The sequence below is a fragment of the Prinia subflava genome, chromosome 5, assembly GCF_021018805.1.
Source record: "Prinia subflava isolate CZ2003 ecotype Zambia chromosome 5, Cam_Psub_1.2, whole genome shotgun sequence".
Lineage (NCBI taxonomy): Eukaryota > Metazoa > Chordata > Aves > Passeriformes > Cisticolidae > Prinia > Prinia subflava.
In genome coordinates this window covers 45,069,130-45,084,620 of record NC_086251.1, presented here as the reverse complement: position 1 = coordinate 45,084,620, position 15,491 = coordinate 45,069,130, and positions in this window count along the sequence as shown.

The window sequence follows — 15,491 nt, the reverse complement described above, 5'->3', positions numbered from 1 at the left end:
TGCCAGTCATCTACACATATGACCTCAGATTCTGAAAGGGCTATCCTTCGTGTACTTGTGCCATGGATATCTCAAAGCTACATGCCAATGTGCACATTCAGGCAAAAAAATCACAAATGTTATCCCATTATGTCACAAGCTGTACTTGTTAGGTGTTCCAAAGCACTTGACTCTACTGCAAATGGTCAGGCTGCCAACGCCCATACATATGGTGTAACCTCGTAAATTAGGAATAATTTGTGTCCAAAGTTTCTCTGTGTTAATTCCACTGTGAAGGATTTGAACCAATATTTTTGTTGAATGTGGTTCCTTTTCATATCACTTTTCAGGTCTATGATGTTTTTTGGTGAAATTAAATTAACCAAAAATACTTCTGGTTTGAAGAAAAATGCTTATCATTCTTTAATGAAAGAGGATTACTAACTGCAGTTTATGCTTTTTTCACTACCAAAACCCAATCCAAAGCCAGCTGTGTGATTTATGAAGATAGTCTTGCCCTGGTTCTTTTCCAGGCCCACCCTTTGCTGTCTGAACAATAATGCCTAAAGCAGTGAAAATTTAGAAATAATCTATTTATTCCACCTTTTTTTAATAAAAAACTCATTTTATTCTAAAATCTTAACAAACAATATATTTCCAAACTGAAATTGTGACAATAATAGATCTGTTTAGTTTATGCTAGAGTTGGCTGACTGGTGAAGCAGAAATGCTATCCAGTTAAGGCCAGCCTGGATTGACTATTCTTTTAATTAGAGCAATAAAGACCATGCACTAAGTGCTAGCTGCATATTTTTTAACAAGAGAACACATTTGCTATGATTTATTAATTTATAATCTCTTTTGCATGGCCAGAAGTGAATCCATTAACATAATAGATGACTCTCTAAGTTAATAAATGCTTTCTTTAATGTACTTCACTCTGGTGTGTAACTGGGCATGGGATTAAGTATGGATATACATGTGATGGTGGGACAAAATCTTTCTGAACAAATGTTCTCATGATCAAACAGGGAAGTCACAGTGAAGTCCTTTCCAAAGAGATACTGTAAAAGCTGAAAGTTAACCCGTAACAAGTTGTCCAGGACAAGTTGTCTTTCTTTTTTAGAATCTGGATTGTCATTTTTTGTCATCAGTACAAATTGTTAGTTCTATTTTAAGGTGTGGAATCACTCATTGTAAAATTCCCAGACACTGTTCTTAGGTTTTGTCATTTGGTTAAGTTTTTCCCCCCTAATGTTCTGTTATGTCTGCATCTGCTATTTTAGATTATATCACCCATGAACAAAAAAGGATCCAATCACTACAAATACTGCAGAAAACGTATTCTTAGGAGTCCAAATTTCTTGAGGAAGGTAGAACCAATCAAACTGGTCTTACTGTCAAAGCATGGTTTTCCTAGTGTATTGGTCACTGCAGTAGCCAAATTTCAGCCTACTCTTAACTGGAAATACTTTGATGTATTTGTTCAATCATGAGAGTGGTATGGATATACATTACCCTAAAATTTGTCCCAGAACTGTCTTACTGAAATCCCACTTCAGAACAATGTCTTCCTTCTTCAGGGTGCTTTGTAGTACCCTGATGCAGAGTAAAAGATTTCCAGTTTACAATGAGAAGAAATACCTTTTTGCAGGAAAAAAACATATACAAAGTATTTTCCAAATGTATCTGGTTTTGACCATGTTACAGAATTCCTCCTGGGCAAGAAATTTAATATTTCTTTGCCTCAGCTTTCTACCTAGAAAATGGCAATAGCAGTATTTTTCAAATGTTTTCTATCAATCTTGTCTGACTAAAATATGGGCTCTACTGTGCAGCAACAGAAAGTGCATTTTACTGCATAACTATTTTCCAAATACAGTGAATTTTTTTGTAGAAATTAGCCAAATAGAAGACTTTGAGCCAAATTAATAACTTTGTCTTATTTTTGAGGCATTGATGGAAATAGTGTAGTGGGATTCAGCTCAGCTTTTGAATTCTTTTTCTGAAGATAATCAATGAACAATTGCAATCAGAAACCAGGAGACATTTATCAGATCCATGGAAGAGAATAGACAGAGAAAAATTTCTGATGGCCCCTTGACTCATCTGTGAAAAACAGTCAGGCACAGGTTTCTGTCTATTCACTTTGCTGATTAGTTAAATTCACTTCTTCCAACAAAGAGAACAGTGAAGCAATAAATCTATGTCTGTTCTTTATGCACAGACAGAAACAGGGTAGAATATGTTGGAATGAGATGTTAACTTGAACATTAAGCTGTCATGTTAATGGATCTACTGCTTTCCCTACCAGAGGAGGCCATGCTTCAATATTCTACCTTGACCAGATTTTTTTAGTTAACTCTTCATGGTGCAGTATTAAAGGGGTCTGTTGCAATGCTTCAGATATCCAAGTAAAATAGCTGCTTGTTCTTTACACTATTTCTCTGTCCATCTGATGTGCTGTGGTACATCAATCAAACAATAAGATTAAATAATGTTGCTTTCACAGAATTCTGATTACCTTAATAAGAATCTTCTGGGATCAACTTTTCAACTAGCTGTGTTTTACTGCATTTTTCTTCCTCTAGAGATTATTTAGATTTCAGACTAATAGAGTTTTACTGACAGAAGTTATTTAATTAAGGCACTTCTCATTCCACCAGACGTCTGTTACAGAACAGAATTTATTCACTTTTCAATAATTATCCTTCAGCTGCAAGAAAGAATACTGGAGACAATACTGTTAAATAAAAAAAACAGACACACACTAATGTCCCTAGGTGGATAACCAAAACACATGCAAATTATCAACCCATGTTCATGGGAGTCAATGGCAGTCTGTTGAATTCGGGCACAAATTCTCTTTTCTGACCACTGGTCCTCCCCTGGGCTTTCATTCTCCAGTTCACTGTAAGGCTATATGTGCAAGCAAGGCCTTGGGCATTGCAGAGTTGGCTTTGGGGTAGTTTCTTCAGAATTCTATTTCAATTTTCAAAGCCAAAAAACTGAAGGGCAATTCATCCATCAGGTAGAATTTAAGTGTATTCAGAAATCACCTCAGCTGACTCCACAGCTGGATTACTGTCCATAATTTATTGGCTACTGCTGCATTTTTCTACATTTAAGATAATACTTGCACTTTCAGTCAATATAATCCAACCATGATAACAGGTGGTATTTTTGATCTCTCTTTCTGAAATAAATTTCAAAATCAGAAATTTCATGTCTCTTTGGATTATCTCTCCCTATCTACATGCTTAAACTGCAAGAATCTGTAAATTCCAATAATACATAATTAATTAATTATTACATAGAAAGGCCAAAATACGACAAATTTATTCACTACGTGTTAGTAAAAAAAAGTTATATTAACAAACCCCCCCCCAAAAAAAAAAAAAAAAAAAAAAAAAAAAGGAGAGAGAGAATAGATGCTTACAATGAGCCTTTTCTGGTGAAAATGCGAGCTACATGTGGCAGACCTATACCCAAATGATTACTGATTTACACATTGGCCAGACTGGTGAATGTTTTTTTTTTTAAATCCTCCCAAACAGTTCTGTTACATTATTACAAACTTGTCTTATTTTATCTTTTTTCCCTACTTTTTGCATGAACTTGTTAAGCTGCAGGAAATATTTGGATTTGCATTCAAATTCTTGAGCCAAGTTTATAGTGGAACACAACACAATCCAGTTCATGGGAACCTTCCCTTGTGTATCACTGAAGTGCATTCTGGAGTCAAATTTGTCAGCTATTCTAATAGCAGACAGCAAACATACACAGCAATTTAGAACAAGAAGTCAAGGGAAATGTCATGTGAGTGGTCTGAGGATTTACTTCGGAAAAAAACTTTGTAACAGTTGAAAGAGTGTAGGAAATTCTAATAAGTAGAATTTTTAAGAAGTAGTCTAGCTAGAAAGTTAAAAAAAAATCTTTAGATTTTTTAGTCGTTTAGATGCATAGCTAAAAATAAAACCAGAAAACACATTTTAACATAATTATTAAGTAATTTTGAATTAGAGAATTAAAATATTTTCAGTACATGAAAATTACTCCTTCCTATATATTGTATTTTCTGATAATAATCAGAAAATCCAAGATAATGGATAGATAGGCTGATAGCAACCGCTGTAGGAAACTTTGTAAATCAAGTCGTTTTTCGTTTGTTTGTTTTTTAAAGTTAAAAAAAATCTTGACATGACACAGATGCAGATTAGAGGAATGGTTTCTTTCAAGTGAGCAGGATTAATGTTTCTCAATATACTGTGACATGAAACCCTTCAGTCTGCAAAAGCTAACCTTCTTATCTTTCCTCAGGATGCTGCTGTAGCACCGTGACACAAAGCAGCTTCAGCCTCGTGTTGAAAGTTGGCACACAGACGAGAGAGAGTTCATGAGTACAACACTGGGATCCAGATACATTTACATTTATTAAAGGTTTTGACAAAGCATTGCTGCTATTTTCCAAGTCAATACATCATATCACCTAATAATGACTTGTAAGGTCAGAAGTGAAAAATTAGAGGTCTGATAGGTTTGCTTCAAATAATAGATTAGTTATGATATGAAGTATCCCAAGGGGAGATTCTTAGGGTCTATCCATTGATAGAGAACTCTGTGGAGATTTGATTGAGGGTACAGAAACCAGTGTAGGGTTCTCTTTTTACATGAGAAGGTAAGCCAACACACCAAACTGAGGACTATTGGAAACAAAACATATATGAAAAAGGCCAATGAAAATATAATTACAATTGGTCTAGAAATAATAACACAATTTATGAAGAACAGCATGAGCAGTGTGGGCCAGGAAGAACTCAAACTCCCATTTCCCATTCTGCTTGAGTGTGGGAATTAGAGAGAAAATTTCCTCACATGGAGTCTCATTTCAAGCAGCCAGAAGGATGGAGTGGAATTTGTATACATCCCAAGAGTAATGGACCACAGGGTGTTTGAAATTGCACAGATTTACTGGTATCAAGAAAAATAAAACAGAGTAAGAAAAATAAATTCTGTTCAGGAGAGTGTTCAGGTACCTTCCCAGAGTCCAAGTATTTATTGCAAGAATTTAAATTGCAATACTTAAACATAAAAGGAAAGTAATGAATGGTGGCACTCTTGTTGAAAGTGAAGAAATATAAAATAATTTTTAAAGTAGAGCAGTCTGTTTAAGTTTTTTCTTCTTCTCTACCATATGCATCAAGATACCATAGCAAAGAGAAACAAAAATTCCTGGAAAAGTAGATTTCATATTACAGCAAAGTTTATGTATTGAAAATACAGGCTACTGTATTTCAAATTGCATGTAGTAACAAACTAGTGCCATTTCTTCTGAGCAGTACTATGAAAAAGGATTATAATAAAGTATGCTACAAAAGTATAAGCATTTGGAATTAAATGTTTGAAACTCTCTGAGGATTGCTTAAGGATATTCATCCCTGGCACTCTGTAGCACAGAAAATCTTCAAGCCTTAAGTTCTCTGCATTGAAATTAATCCTCAGCCTTTCAAACCTTGTTGTAAGAAAAATGAAAATATAAATCTATAAGACTTTTTGAGATGCCTATAGACCAAGAAGCTGTCTTTTTCTACTTCTTGTGGAAACAAAATATGCTAAAGGCTGGGGCTGAAATTCACAGGGAGCTCTGTCAAAGAAGCTGGGCTCTGCTTAACAAAAGGAGAGCATGGTGTGACATAAGCCCAAGGGTAGGAGGGCTGATGTGAAACCCAGAGGTTTCTCTGAAAGATCTGATGAATCTCATAGTTTCCCATTTTTTTTTTTCTGTTTTGATGAGTGTAAAAATTTTCACGGAAAGAAGCTATTTCTAAGGAAACTATGCAAAAAATTGACGTTTAGCTTTTAAGAGGTATTCACTAACATTCTGCCTCTAGGATGCCTGCAGATAAACATAAAAAATCTAATTATGAAACTGTTAGCTCAGGTACTAGAGACTGTCTCCCTCTCTGCAATAGTACCAAACTTCCTCTATATTTTTTTGCTGCATAGTGAGACTGTTACCTGAGCTTGTTTTCAGTTTGGTTATCTACATTATATAGATGTTCTTCTATATCTTTGAAAAATGTTTATAGACTACATTTCAGGGTGTTTTTTTCATACTTAATTGAGTCTATCTTCTTTTCTTCATCTGAGGAATGATTAAACTTAATTTGATCATAATATGAATGTGAAGAAAGTTTGAGATAAGTTGCAAAATATAGTAATAAAAATTTTGCTTTATTTTTCTGATGTTTATGTATTCTAGTAAGAATGTTTCAAAAATTATCAGAAAGTGTTGAGTTAAAAATGGAATAGGAGGATATAGTATTTGATAAAAAATGTGCTGAGTTCAACTTTTATATAATTTCTTTTTCTTTAGTGTTACTACATCAAGAATTTCTTTGACCCATTGTACTCAGAGCACAAATAAGTTACAACTACACGATGTTTTTGAAGATATGCAGATGCAAAGCAGACAGAAGAAGGCTTTACAAATTTATTTCTTTTCTTCTTGCAGCTTCCTTGCTCCCAACACATTTTTATGTGTCCTTCTCCTTAAACTCACAATGCATTTTTATGAAGTCTTATTACTACAGAAGTCAGGGGGAATTAGTCCATATTTTACCTGCAAAAGTCTCAGTTTTCAGTGAAGCATTCATATGACAATTTAATTGTGACTATCCATTTGGAAAAAGGCCCCCAGCTCATTTTGCAGAGGCATACCTGCCAAGAGAACTTGTACACTGCAAGGAAATGTCAGGGTTTCAAGCAAGAGATAAAGAACTGGAAAATCTATTATACTGCTACCCTGGTCTGAAAGTCACAAGTGGGAAGACAGGAAAGGGCTGGGCAGAAATGAAAGAATCAATTAAACATACAGATAAATGTATATACATTGTGTTATTCTCTGAGTACTGTAAAAATATTATGATTTCTCTAATAAATAATTTATCACATTTGTTTATGTCTTTTTCTTCAAGGATGTGTTTTGCTCATATCATCCTATCAGGAGGCAGTAACAGATTCTGGGAACTTAAGGGACCTGTGGCAATAAAGAGACAACAAAAAGTTGCCAGTTAGAAAAAGGAAACAGTTAAAAAATGTTTCTGTTTTCTCCCTACTGTAACTTTTTGAGCAACAGATGGCAATTTTTAGTAATTTGTTTGGTGATCATTACTGATCTTAGTCACCTGCATTCTTCAGGCACAGGAACAAACAGAAAGAACAATGCTTTTAAAGGAGTGGATTAATGTCTGACCTTCCTACTGAGAAAAAATTGGAAAGATGATCCAATATCTCAGAAAGGCACAGACACAAATATTTAAATAAAATGAAAATAAAAGAACTAATACATTTTATTTCAAAATATCACAATTTTAATGATATTTAATGATTTCTGGGTTTCTGATTTCATAACGCTTTATGTAGGATATGTTACTTTTTGAGAAAACAGTAACAACATGGCTAATCATTTAAAAATTGCAAAATGTAGGAACTTATAAAGAATGTAACAATATATACATGGGATCTTCAAAGTCAACAACGTATCTTCAATATAATACATGTTTAGATGAAAGTACAAAAGCATTGTACAAAAGCATACTGTGATAATCCCCATAATGTGCCTTCCAAGATTCTAGTAAACAAGAAAAAAAAAAAGACATATTTCAGAGAAAACATTTGAAACAAAAAACTGAGAAATAGATTTTGGGGAAGCACCTCAGTTTAAAAAAAACAGTGATTCAAAATCAGAAAATATCATTGTGTGTATGAGGACAGGTGATTTTATCTCCTAAATTGTAATGTATTGCTGGATGAACCATGTGGTAAACATCAAAATGTTATTGATACAAATTAACTAATCTTTCACAAAAGCCAAAAGATGAGACTTTCCCTTGTCAGCACTGTGTCTTGTGAAAGGAATTCAGTCTTCACGCTGTAGTTAATCCTTGACCTGCAGCCCACGCCTGCCAAGGAAACTGACACTTAATGTCAATTAGAGTGATCTCTGTTGTGACTTGGACACAGCTCCACTGGGACCTGGATTCAATCAGCAACAAATTATATGAAGGACTTTGAACAGGTCAGATCATATAGTCATGAAATTGAAGCCATCAGACATGACTTTGCTAATTGATAAGCAATTGATAAGCTGGTGGCTCTCTATTACCACTTCTGCTATTCTACTGAAAATTTGCTGATCCATCCAAAATATGTCTGGGGTCACATGTCTCCAAAGACATGCACCAGGGTATGCCAGACTGTTTCTATTGCATAGATGAGCATTTTCAATAGATTGCAGTCAATGTGGGTTTTGTTTATCAATCCAGAAAAACTGAGTATAGAATCAAAGCCAATCAGAAAAATGCTGTAATAAAGGGCTACATATTTTAAATGCCTTACATATATTTACACTACCCTACCCACTAATATTTTATTTTAATTACTTTTCAGCTATACTTCAACGTAAGAGTACTAGGATTATATGTACTGTTTTAGTCTTCCTTCTATATTTATCACTGACCTTCGTATGACTTAAATAGAACTAGGTCTTGCCTACTATATATACAATCACAAATTTTCTAGGCATTATCAGTAGGTATAAAGCATTATCAGTAGGTATAAAGCATCTTTCAGTTTAGTTCATGGTAACCTGGTATAACAAATGTTACTATTAAAATTGAAGAGAAAGATGTATATTTATAAATAGGATATCACTGGACAAACTCTCGTTTGTCTTATTTTTACAAGAAAAGGAATTTATTTTAAAGACTTAGAAATAGAAGGAACCATCTGAGAAAAATTTGCCATCAGAGCAATAAAACAACACTGTGGAGTGCCAGAAAATCTGGAAAATCATTTGAGTCCATAGGAAATATAGTAGAGTATTGTGTATGAATAAGCCAGGAGGAGCCGTTCCAGAAATAACTTCTGCTTACCTGTAGGAAAGACTGGATTAAGCATAAGGCTAAATAGATTCCCACTCCAGCTCTGAAGGTCATTATACTTAGAAAAAATATACAATATAAAGTATGAAAAATTAAAATGTGTCCATAAATCTGAAAAGTAAATGTTTACACATATTTACCTGGAATAAGGACGTGAACCCATTCCTAATAAAAGTACAACTGTCCTTTTTAATATGCAGAAATAGGTGAACTATGCTTAATTAATCCTGGGGACAGCAGGTCTCCAAGTTTTCTTTGAGGAGATGAATGATTAGTGGTTACCACTTCTTTCCAGGGTTTTTTCTTTTCCTATAACAAGGGCTGCAAATGAGATGATGCCTGTGAAGCTGTGACCACTACTAGACACATTTCCAATGCAATACACAACGTTCATCTTTGTGCTGGCAAGAGTCAGGAAATACACCAAATTCCAGCACTTTAGGTCAGGAGAAAACCTGAGCTAGGCTGACAGTAGTCCACAAGGGTGAAAGGACTTTGTGGGTGGCATCATTACTGACCTGAGGACTCAGCTGAGCACACCAGAAAAAATCTGCCAAATCTTTTCCTGAACAGAGAATAGCAAGAATATTTCAGGATAAATCATACCATAAATATCTGTGGGAACCAGACATTCTTTTATTTAATGAAACATGAAACCGAATGAATGAATGATCTTTTCAGCCAACACACACTTTTAGCTCCAATTCAGAAGCTGATTACTTTAAATATTGACACTCTTTTAATGTAATGCTTATTTTATATCGGTTAAAGTCCAGTGAAATCTGTAGAATTATTCTTAATTTATGTTGGCATAAACAACTTGAAAAGCAATAAAAATCTCAGATTTTTCTCAGGTCTGAGATTTTTTTGGTGGGTTTTTGTCTACAAGCTGACTTTCAGTTAAGCAGTTATAACTTTGCGTTTCATTTAAGGAGATTTAAACTTCAGTTAAAATGTACAAAAGACTAGCAGCTACTGAACACTGAATACAAAAAATGTCCTAGTATGTCTAGAAAATAAATTAAATCAGTCCTTACCAAAGAGAAGTTCTGTATGTCTTGAGCCAAGCAAAATGTCAGCTGATAATTCTTTGAGGCTCTTTTTCTAAAGGAAAATAAAAACCAAATAGAATAGTTGTTTAATGGACACTTCCTGGGAAAGTCAGGCTATCTTTAATAACCTTCATTATTTTGCATATATGATGACCAGAGGACTAGTAAAGTTGTTGCAACTGTTGCTTTATCAGCTTCCTAAATTGTAGTAGGAGATGTTGTTGGGAAACCAAAGTGCTATTGTCAGCCTGCTGTCACTCTCTGGATCCCTTATTATTTTAAGAGAGCCTGACAAAAGGCAGCAAGGCATGAAAACTGAAGCTTAGCAGGACCCTTGGTAAAGCAGGCAGGAGAGCTTTCAATCTGTGTATTGGATACTTCAATATCATATGAAAAATTTCTTGATTTTTTTTCCCCTAAGTGTTATAATAATAAATGAAAATCAAAAGAGGGCACTCACTGTGACCTTTTAGATTCTCAGATTGTTTTTGTTGACTGTGGTGAGCTCAGTGGTCATGGGGCATTGTCTGCTCCAAATGGAAAAAGAGTCTGAAATCCTTCCTGTTGAAGCTGTGGCATGGCATGGAATAGACAAAGGCCTTTCTTGAGAACCGATCTCTAGGATTACTTATTTTAAATGAGGTTGAAAATTCTTAATTTAAGGAGTATTCCAACTCTCTTTTATAGGCTTGGGTCTTTTTGAGTAAGGTGGGGGTTTTAAAGTTGAATAATCATTGCTATCATCTATTGTCCTTGGCCACAGTACCATGGAATGAATTTCATTTATGCACTGGTTAATTAATACAAATTTATTCTGTAAAACTGAATGAAAGGTTATACTGAAGTTTATGCTATGTTCTGCTTTGAAGCATATGAAACAGACATCATGTCTGAGAGATGCTGTTTTAATGATACAGTACATTAGAATTCATTATTCTCTTAAAGCTCTGTGTGTTCTGTTATGCATACAGAGAAATGCATATATGAGTACAGCAGACACTGTCAAATGAAAGAAAAATAAATTACTTTGTTGTCAGTGCAAAGTCCCCTATCCTTATCTCTGTGCCTTGCATGGCCAATGGAGTGTTGAATTATCACCTCTTCTGTAGACATAAAAGTCTAGATCCACACAAAATACACATGGATTACAAAAATGGCAGCGTGTCTCTGGACCTGCTGCATCCGAGCTCCACAGTGTTATTAGACACAGAAAAGTCAACTCCACAGGAAGCTCATTAAAGTGACACAAGGACTATGAAATGTTTAAAAGGTTGAGAACTTTGATCTAGATCATCTATGTCACAATTCAGTGCAAACAGCATCATTTTTTAATAGCAAGTGTAATTAGGGTTATGTGAACAGTGCTTAGACATAACAAATTCTTTGAAATTACCCTTTTTGTTTCCCACAAGTAAGAAATTGCTTTCAAATTAGTAACTATTAGCAATAATAAGCAACAGTTTCCAGATAGGAACCTATTTCTTTCCAAAAAACCTCAAAACCAGAAAATTAATTTAAAAAAATTAAGAATATTAACTTACTAGAAATGATTAATTTGGTCATTTTACATTTTACAGCATCAGTATGTCAGTGATATGTGACAAACAAAGTGTTTCTTGGGCTGGATGTACATGTGATTATTTTTCCATATTGAGAAATAGAACAGTAAATGCAAAGACAACTCAGTGCAAAATGGCTGAAAACACACAGAACTGCAGTTCTACATTAGCAGATCTAAATATTAACAGAATGCACAATATAAGTCTTCTTAATGGGGCATAATCAAGTGTTTGTGTTTTAAGCATATATCTGTGTATTTCCCTTTAGTTTTAGGAGCCTCTTAGGCACGTTCTCTTTGTCAGAATGGATTGTCTTCATTGGGCAAATGGACATATTTCATTTTCAGCACAAGACAGATTAACCTACTGAAAATAAAACTAGAGCTTTGCTGCTTTAATCCAAACCCACAGCCATTGGACTGTTGACACTATTAGATTCTATGGTCTGATTAAATCTGTCATATGGACCTATACAGTAAGGGAGAAAATAATGTATATTTGGCTAGCAATAAATGTCTGACATATAGAAAAACATATCAAAAAAAGACCAAGGTTTTTATTGGTGACATTTATGTGTAAAGTACATGCGGCTCTGTAACTTAGTCCTCAGTGGAGGTTCCCTCCAGGCTTCCCACATGGGAGGTGGGATACACTGCACCAGCTTCACAAACAGCCCCAGGGGCTTTGGCTCAGCATTGGAATCTGCAGGGTAGGACATCCCTCTGAGTGAAAACCTGCCTCCTAATGGAGCAGCAGTCTCATGGAGACCAGGTGAGGATAACAAAAAGAAAGGGTTTGGAGAAGGAGACACAAATTCTGAGTATATGGGTTCTTGCATAGGTCCTGTAGATTTTTTAACAGTTTTATAAACTTAGCCACCAACTAAACACTGAGTTTTCAGGTAGTCACTATCCCACATGTAAATCAGGAATCAGTAGCTTTCTGTTCTTCTGTCATTTGAGGGGAAAGAAAAGGTAAGCATTCAGTTATTTCTCTTCATCCATTCTGATTTGCCACATCTAGCTAGTCTCCATATTTTTTTTGCACTGATTAGCATTGATTAAGGGAGAACAGAGAAGGGAAAATGATTTCAGAAATTATTAGGTAGCAGCATCTAATTTTGGTGCATTCTACTGCCCATCATTTTTACTAGCACTAGAACAAGGAAGATTCCAGAATTTAAAAAAAAAAGCCCAAACATAAACAAATTTTAAAAAAAGGCATCATTTTGTTTCAGTGACTATTAATGATCTGTAAGTTACAGATCAGCACACAGCACTGTGGTGTGTGACAAAATATGTAAATTTTTACCATAATGCAAAACCAGTTAATTCTGACCAATTTCATAATTGGAACAAACATCTTCCATTGTTTTTCATTGATATTCAATATACTCTTTTACTTAGGTAAAACTTAAAATAACAGAGGTCTAATTATAGTCACATCTAAATCAGTGATTTTTACACGGCATTAAAAGTACCTGTCATTTTCTAAGGTTGAAGGTTATATTGGCTTTATCTAGATATTTTTAAAAATAAGTCTCTCCAGTTTTAAATGGAAGTCATTGGTGAGTAGGGGGATAATGAAGTGTGGGAAAAAGATGTACTCATGATTTAAATTGCCAAATTTTGTGGAAAGACACAAAGAAAAAGAGTTTATTTGATATTTTTGTGTGCATTTTATTTCCGTGTGCAAGTTAAGGCTGAGAAAATGTCTTTTTCAAATTAGTTCTGGTTTGTTCATGTAGAAATATTTTATTTTAGGAACTAGAATATTTAGCATAACTGCTGCAAATATTTTTATTATTAATGTTTCCTTTTACAAATCTGCACAATCTTAATATATAAGCATATCAATCTTCCTGAATGTGAGATCAGAATCAAATAATGTGGGCTTGAGGATCTTTTCTGTTATGGAGAGACTCTATTCTTGTATACACACAATGGTCCACAAAAAGTCCTTACAAACCAGTTAATTATTTTATTTATTTCTGGACAAGGTCTTGTGGCTTCCCATTGCATCAGGAAAATATCCAGAGAAAGAGAGATTTTAGCTAAGTTAAGTAACAGTAGCTCTTTAGAATTTGCAGGGATTGTTTCTTTTCATGCTATTTTTATACGAAAATTCTGTTGGCACTTATTGCTTGGATAGTTGGCTTTTAGTAAAAGAATTGTACTAGAACCTCACTCCTTTAGATATGACAATTATGCAGTCTCTGTGCGATAGCATATTAAAACTCACATGCAACACCGACAAGTTTTCCCATTTGTGCTGCTAACAAAAATGAACTGATAACAACTCTACAGCTGTCAGTAGGAGCAGGCAGGTGTGGGCTTCATTCCTGGCTTTCAGCTCACTTGGCTCAGCTGACTTCAAGACATGAGATACTGACAATGTCACTATTAACGACACCTAAAAAATCAGGAATGCTCTGGGGTTAGACTAAAAACGGGACAGGGCAAATGTGGAACACATAAACCTGTACAGACTGTTTCAATTGTCTGTTACTACAAAGCATATTTCAACCCAGTAAATGTGGGACATTTTTGGAGACCTCAATTCAATTAAATGTACTATGAAATCACAACATTTTGATAACACACATTTGACTTTCTAAATATACATCCACAGAGTTTTTGAGACAAAACTACTCTTTTCCTTGACAACATCTATTTACATAAATGCTTAAAACATCCTGGAAGTTTAAATAACGTTTCTGTAGTCTGGATGGAAAAATTAATCCATCAGTCATTAATAAGAGTTAGTTATAAGCAGAAAGTCACAAAGCTGAGCTTTCCAAAGACAGGCATGTATACTTAAGAAGCAAGACAGTGAACTTATATCCTGTTTGTGACTTATTGCAAGGAGACTGCAAATCCTGTCATTTAGCTTGCAAAATCATTTTACCTTCCTTAGCCCCTTTGCAATTGAGTACATCATTTCCTCAGCTACAATAATTTTTTTTAAGGACATATACACACAATTCAGAGTGAAGCTACAACCCTTAAAAGTAGCAAGACACAGGAGACAACCAGATATAAAATATCAGCAATTCAAACAGCATTGTGAATGTTTATGGGAAGATCCTATGTTTCTCACAGAAAAAACTAATTGTATTTTTAAAATATTTTTATGTAATATTTCTAAATATTATGGTTTCAGATAAAACTTTGGAAACAGCAAATCTAAAACAAGGTCCATTTTTTATATCATCTTGCTGTTCTCAAGCCAAACTGGTACTGGAAAGACACAGGATAGTTGCAAGTGTTATGAAATGAGTCAAAGAGAAATTAAAAAAGAAAGAATAAAAAAGTATCAGCTTAGAGAGAGATTTCTTTCTCCTGAGACTCTTTGACCTCTCTTTGGGCTGGTAAGAATGCTGGTTCTCAATTAGGTGACTCTAATGGTGTGCTCTAGCACATTCCATCAATTGGCTTCACCTGACCTCTACATCACTCAATTCCCTCTAAAAATTAAGTCAGTACAACCTTAAGGAATTTTATTGCACTTTTGAGTGGATTAAAAACCCCAAGAATTTAGAAATTAATACAAGTTTCAGAAACTTAATTCAAAGCATTTTTTTCTGTATTTAAAAAGATTATAATATTTAAATTATTACATATTTATCTACCTATTAGCAATCATGACTGAAAGTGCAAAGGTGACTTTGAAATTTGGTTGATATATTATATTATTATAATACAGCTGACATTATGTTCAAATTTTAGCTTATAAGAAAATTCTACCATCTAACCATCTCCATACTTCTGTTTTGTGGGAGAGGTGCATGTGTGTGTTGCAAAGGTATAATTTTCTGGTTCTACTGGTGATTCACTTGTTTTGAGGAAAATTTAGACTGATGCTTTTGACTGTCATGCTATCTATGCTGTCAAATATCAAGAAATAATCTCCTTGATGAAGGCTGAGTATTGTACTATCTACTTCATCTGTTTTAA